At 39.8% G+C, this 7,278-nt stretch overlaps 1 long non-coding RNA gene across 1 annotated transcript; it reads right to left on the bottom strand.

Annotated features, from left to right (window-relative positions):
* Positions 1-331: 331 nt before the first annotated feature.
* LOC142443519 (uncharacterized) lies at positions 332-3,869 on the bottom strand. The gene is made up of 3 exons (XR_012783519.1): positions 3,797-3,869; positions 2,386-2,534; positions 332-796 (listed from the first exon to the last, which is right to left on the bottom strand). It is a non-coding gene; the product is annotated as an uncharacterized LOC142443519 (long non-coding RNA).
* Between the last annotated feature and the right edge of the window lie 3,409 nt (positions 3,870-7,278).

The following is a 7,278-nucleotide window of genomic DNA, read 5'->3' as shown; positions in this document are numbered from 1 at the left end:
ATGATGGCAACATATATACAAATGTGCTTGACAATGACAGCAATCTACTAAAAAAAATCTCACTCAAATGAGAAATATACCAAAGAATAAAATAATACTATACATAATTTTTAATGTATTATGTTGGAACTAGAAAATATATTACAATATTATTTTTGCGTTCTATGAAAATTTTTGTTGCTCCATATAAACCAAATTTTTAATCAAGAATCCCACCTCCACCCCCCTCATCCCCCCTACCCCCCTCTCCCACCCCCATCAATGGTGTCCCGCATTACCAATGTTAAAATCTGGTCACCTTATGTTAGTGTGACACTTTATCTTTATGTGAGTATTTTTAAAAATTTTCTCGGCAATTAAAAAATAAATCCACAACAAACGGTCACAAAAATTAATATTGTTCTTGATTGGCAGTTACTTTCCCTTATGTCTTTATCAAATAAGATTTCCAAACAAGTCTCTAGCAATCTTGACTCTCTAACAGAGTGGGAGGGGGACAGAAGGGTGTGTCCTCAGGAAGAATGTTAATATTCAACTGTAAAGGACATTCTTTCTGCTGGAAGGAAAGCACTTAAAGAGAGCCATTTAAAATGTGCATCAAAGGCAAGCTTCGTGCCCATCTGAAAAGCCCACGGAAGAGGTGCATGTGGGAATAGCTTTACCTCTTTATGTTTAAGTTCATTATGTGAGGCCTGACCTGCTTCCTCCTTTGAGTGAGAGAGACAGTTCAGACCACTTGTTTGGAAGAGAAACAAGCTTCTCCAGTGCAGTGAGGCCTAGTTGTGTCAGCTGCTTCCTGTCAAGAAATGAAATGTTGTTACCTTGGAGCAAAAATTTGCTTTAGATCATAATTTTCCACTTTTAGTATTTTTCTTGAGCCCTGAGAAAGCAGATTAAGTCCTTAGCTGAAAACATAGCCCCTCTTTCTTTTTTTCCACAACTAATATCTTTTAAAAGATACATAATTCAACAAATATGAAGAAAATGGTTTTAAAAGTTTATTTTGTTTTACATTGGATCTTGCTTTCCATGAAGCTATTATCAGATTTTTTTAATGTATTTTTTTTAGATTTCTAGGCTTTGGAGTGAGAGGAAGGATACTTAGTGCACATTTCTTTACATTTTTCCTATTTTTTAAACCTCTTACTATCCATAAAATTTCTGCTCCCCTCCTTGCACAAAAATGCTAAGTTTCTTATTCTATGTTTATATTTGTATTTCCTTAATTTAAAATTCAAGGCTTCCATTTCTTCCATGCAAAATTAACTTTCAGCAAAAATTCTAATTAAAAAAAAACAAAAAAAATCTAATTTTTGCTTTATATTTTTTTCTGACATAAATCTCAGATTCTTAGTTGTTTTTTCCCTATAGTTATGTTCAATACTCCAATCATTATTGATATGATTCTATTTCAAGCCAACTTTTAGAACATGCAGAATGAAATGTTTTAAACTGCTTATATCTTAGAGAGAACTAAATTAAAACTAATTGTTTAATAATAACTGGGTATAAGAAGCTCCACCACTGGTCTGTTGTACTCGGTAGCTTGCATGCTGCTGTGACATTGGTAGCTATACCACTATTTTAAATATCAGCAGGGTCATCCAGGGTGCACAGATTTCTGAGGCGATTTCAGACTAAGAAGAGAATAGGAAAGCATTATTAACTCTCCACTTCTGAGAGACTAACCACCGACTACATTATGAGTAGCAGCAGAACATTGTCTGCAAATGTGGGCACATGAACCATATCTAGTTGAAAAAACTCACTGCCATCAAATTGATGCTGACTCATAGCCACTAGTAGTTTCAAACTACTGACCTTGTAGTTAGTAGCCCAGAAACACTCTTAAAATACAACTGGAGTCATCTCCTTAAAGTAGAGTCAATCTTAATCACATGGATGGAGCAAAGCTTTCGGGACCTTTATTGCTGATGGGCAGCAAATTAAAATGAGAAGAAACAGCTGCAAAGAAGATCCATTAACAGCTGGAAAATGGAGTGTATGAAAAATGGATCTAGCCCAAAAAAGTCATCAAATTGAAATGGAATGCATTAACATCTACATCCTAGACTGAGCTGAAATGAACTGATATCGGCCACTTTGAGAAACACAATTACATAGTTTACTCTGCTCAGAATGACAAATTGAAGAGAGATGGTGTTGTCTTCATTATAAAAAAGTATATTTCAAGGTCTATTTTGAAATACAAAACTGTCTGCGATAAGATAATGCCTTTACACCTACCAGAAAGGTGGGTGAGCAAAGACCAGTCTCTGGAAGAGGATCTGATGTTTGGGAAAGCAGAGGGTCATCAGAAAAGAGGGAGCCCTTCAGCACAATGGATCAACACAGCGGCAGCTGCAACAATGGACTCAAACTTACCAACTGTGAGGATGGCACAGCACTGAGAGTGTTTACTTCTGTTGTCCATAGGATCGCAATGGATTGGAGTCAACTCAATGGCACTTAACAACTTCATAATAAGCTCATTACTATGAACTGCTATGTCGAATTCTTCCTTTTTCTTTTTTCTTAAAAAAGAACAATATATGAATTTAGAAACACCTCTTGTTTTATCATGGCTCTACTTTTCATAAGGAATACGCAATTCTTTTTTCAGGGATGATATACAGGAGGATTACCACCCCCCCCCAAAAAAAAAACACCTGGAATTCTTCCCCCCCCAAAGCTATGTTTTAAAATTTTATTTACAAAACAACCTTCTCACCCTCAAAGTACTCTCCATTACACTTAATACATTTGTGAAATCTGCGATTTCATTCTTGGAAGCATTTTTCAAACTTAACTCTTTGGATGGCTGACATCACCTCCCTTGTTTTTTTCTTCACCTCTTCTAAGTCATCAAATCACTGTCCTTTCATGCTCCTCTTCATTCACAGAAACAAAAAGAAGCTGCATGGAGTGAGGTCAGGTGAGTAAGGTGTGTGGGGCAAGAGAGACGAGGTGCACTGAGTTGGCTGCGTGAGCAAGTACATTGTCGTAGTGGCAAAGCCAGTGTGCCACAAATCAGGCCTTTCTTGTCACACACTGTTACACAATCTTTTCAGAACCTCTAAATGGAAGGCTTAATTAACAGTGTGACCTGGTGGAATGAACTCCAAATGCACTATCCCCTTCACATAAAACAAACAAATAAGCATTGTCTAGATCTTTGATTTCATTTATGGAGCCTTTTTTGGGCAAGTGATGATGGTGTCTTTCACTGACTTGACTGATGCTTGCTTTCGGGGTCATAAGAATAGCACCTTGTCTCATCACCAGGAATGACCTTGGGGAAAAAGTCTGGGTCTTTTGGAGCTGTTCTTTCAAAGCACAGCATGTTTCCAATCAACACTCTTTTTCCTGGTCAGTCAGAACCTGAGACACAAATTTTTCAGTGACCCTTCTCTTTCTCAAATCTTCTGTTAAAATTTGCTGAATTGAGCTCCAAGATCATCCAGATAACTTCCCCATCTCTTCAATGGTCCATCGTCAGTTTCGAGAACAAATATACAGATTTCATTGACATTTTCTCTGTTTGAGAAGCTGACAGATATCCAGAATGAAGTTTGTCCTCAATTGACATTTCACCTTTTTTGAAATGAGAAAACCACTCAAACACTTGAGTTTTTTCCCATAGCACTGTCCTTGTAAACTGTGTTCAATATAACAACAATTTCTGCAGCATCTTTCCCGAGCAGCAAACAAAATTTCACAACCACACACTATTCTTTTAAATCATTCATCTAACAAAACAAGGTTAGAGTGAAACTGCTTTTATGAAAAAATTCACCTTGACTAGAGTGAACCTTCCCAGGCGATTCCACTGGGTGCACTAACTCAGAGTGAATTGCTGGATGCTCGCTTGGAGGAAAAAAATGCACACTATTAAAGCTCCGCTCGCCAAACATTTTTCCAGGGGGGCTGGGTTACCCCTTCATAGACTTATCTTCCACCCTTAAAGTTTCTCAGACCACTTTTTTCATCATCATCTAGGATGCTCATCTTAAAATGTAAACTAATATACTCCAGCCAAGAATATCTCCTGCAGTAGAATCAGAGGTCAATTTTTAAGTATCCATTTTAGGAGATTACTATACATTCTGAAGTTTTTGTCATTGAGAGGAATCCCTCTGTATTATGAGAGAAAGAAAAAAAGTTGGATTTTATTTAGTAGTTTTGGTCACATTCCATACCTTCAAAAAGTTGGTACAGAAATGTGCTTGACACAATGGATGGATGTATGGATTGTGATAAGAGTTGTAGGAGCCCCTAATAAAATAATTTTTTGAAAAGTTGGTACAGAAAAACCTAACTAAAAGATAATGGGGTTTAGATTACATTTTATGACACAATGCTGAACAGGCAAGAGAAAGATGAGACTTTCTACACCCATAAAATGTTACAGCCCCAACGTGATAGGGGCAAGCTAATGTCATCTGGGCCATGCAGGTCACAGAAAGCATACATGTAACAGGAAGGCATTGTACAATAGCCAATACATGGCGGGGGGGGGGGGCATTGGAGGGATGAGCAAGGGAGGGATGAACAAAGAAAAGGAGGCACTAGGCATATAATATCAAGATGGGTGGGCTCCAGGGTTAAAATGGCAGCCTAACCTTGGTTGTCCCTGGGTTGCCTTGCCCTTTGATGTCTTTGGGCTCTCCTTGGGGAACAATCCATTAACCTTATCAGAAGGGAGTGGGTCCTACTCAGGGTGGGAGAGACAATAGGGTCTGATTGCTCTTGATGGTTGACCACCTTCAGGTAGATACCCTGCAAGGAGTTGACCTCCTAGTGTATAGTCAGTGACCATGTGTTTGCAGACAGCACCTTCAATGCGGCATTATTATGCGGGGACATCCTGGGGAATAACTATGACTTAGGAGAATGTGAGTGGGATACATCTCCAGTCCGTGAAGGTGACGGTTTCCTCCAAGGGAGTCTTGGCCTCCCAGACTCCTTAACGTATGAATTTTGAGAGTTTCTCCTCATATACTCTCTTCCCAGTTCTGTCCCCCACACTTACCACTGACTCCGGAATCATATTCACAGCCAGCCCAGTGGAATGGGAAGAAGGTAACGCTGAGGGCAGTAAAATTCCTTTTTAAGTGATCTAGAAGCTGTGTACATTACTTCTACCCACTGATTATAACTAGAAACTGGTCCTTTTTAGTCGTTTTCTTTCTTTTAAAAAAATCATTTTATTAGGGGTTGATGCAACTCTGATCACAATCCATACATACATCATTTGTGTAGAGCACGTTTATACAATCATTGCCCTCATCATTCTCAAAACATTTGCTCTCCACATAAGCCCCTGGCATCAGGTCATCATTTTCCCCCTGCCTTCCAGCTCCCCCTCCCTCATGAACCCTTGATAATTTATAAATTATTATTTTGGCATATCTTGCACTGTCCAACGTCTCCCTTCACCCACTTTTCTGTTGTCTGTCCCCCAGGGAGTAGGTTATATGTAGATCCTTATAATCAGTTCCCCCTTTCCACCCACCCTTCTGCTACCCTCCCAGTATTGCCACTCTCACCAGTGGCCCCAAAGGGATCACCTACCCTGGATTCCCTGTGTTTCCAGTTCCTATCTGTACCAGTATACATGCTCTGGTCTAGCCAGATTTGTAAGGTAGAATTGGGGTCATGATAGTAGTGGGGAGGAAGCATTTAAGAATTAGAGGAAAGTTGTATGTTTCATCATTGCCACACTGCACCCTGACTGGATTGTCTCCTCCCCCCTGTGACCCTTCCTTAAGGGGATGTCCAATTGCCTAAAGATGGGCTTTGGGTTTCCACTCTGCACTCCCCCTCATTCATAGTGATATGATTTTTTTGTTTTTGATGCCTAATACCTGATCCCTTCAACATCTCGTGATCGCACAGGCTGGTGTGCTTCTTTTATGTGGGCTTTGTTGCTTCTGAGCTAGATGGTCACTTGTTTAACTTCAAGCCTTTAAAACCCCAGACGCTATAACTTTTGTTAGCTAGGTACCATCAGTTTTCTTCACCACATTTGTTTATGAACCCACTTTGTCTTCAGTGATTGTGTCGGGAAGTTGAGAATCATGGAATGCCAGTTAATAGAACAAAGTATTCTTGCATTGAGGGATTACTTGAGTGGAGGCCCAATGTCCATCTGCTACCTTAATACTAAATCTATACATATACACACATAGATCTATTTCTACATCCTCATACATAAATATATTTACATATGTATATATCTTTATTTAGACCTCTATAAAGGACCCTTTGCCTCCTAGTTCTTTCCTCTATTTCCTTTTACTTTCCTCTTGTCCCACTATCATGTTCAGCCTTCATTAGGGTTTCAGCAATTCCTCTGGGTTACATTACCCTTGGTCACACCCAACCAGGCCTCCTACAACCTCCTCACCACCAATTTGGATCACTTGTTTTTCCCTTGTCCCTGGGTTTGTTAACACCACATCCTTTTCCTCCACTTCCCCCTCTCCCATATCCCCCAGGACCTTTCGGTCCCATTGTTTTCTCTTCCAGATTGTTAATCCAGCCTATTTTATTTAGAGTGACAGACCTGCGGAGATAATAACAGGCACAAAAATAAAACAGTGCAAAACCAAACAACAAATGAAAATAAAACAACAAGCCAATGACAAAAAAGCAAAACACAACAAAAAGAAAGAAAAGTTTAAAGTTAGTTCAAGGACTGTTTGTTGGCCTTTAGGAGTGTTTTCGGGTCATCTGTTGGGTGCCAAGCCCTGGCCCCAAAATCTATTTTTGGTATTCTCTAGGGACTTCATTACTCTGTTCCCTTTTCTGTTCTGTTCCATACCCTTAGTGTTTTACCTTGGTGTGGTGTCATCAGATCGGGCGGAATTCCCACACTCTCTCAATGAGGGATGTCATTTCTCATAGTGGGGCCAGGCATGTGGTCTTCTCTGTGGATTGGCTGCTCTGAGCAGGAATATCGTCCTCAAGAGTTGGTGGGCCAGGATGTGCTCCACTCTCTCTACTTCCCCTTTCATTTGCTCCCATGTGCTCTGATCAGACATGTCCATCTCCCTGAGCTGCAGCTTCAGTGCTGTCCTCTGAAATAAATACTTCTGGGGCGAGGGACAGGTGTCCACATAGTTGAGAATGGGGCAACCCCTAATTTTTTTTTTCATTTAAAGGTTAGCTTATAGGAAATAAGCAGGCCTGGAAATATATGGCTAAAATGCTTAGCTGCTAAGTGAAAGGTTGGAGATTTGAACTCACACATCACTTCACAGGAGAAACATGTGC

The sequence above is a fragment of the Tenrec ecaudatus genome, chromosome 3, assembly GCF_050624435.1.
Source record: "Tenrec ecaudatus isolate mTenEca1 chromosome 3, mTenEca1.hap1, whole genome shotgun sequence".
Classification (NCBI taxonomy): domain Eukaryota; kingdom Metazoa; phylum Chordata; class Mammalia; order Afrosoricida; family Tenrecidae; genus Tenrec; species Tenrec ecaudatus.
Note: the sequence above shows the minus strand (reverse complement) of the source record. Positions and strands in the feature narration are given on the sequence as shown.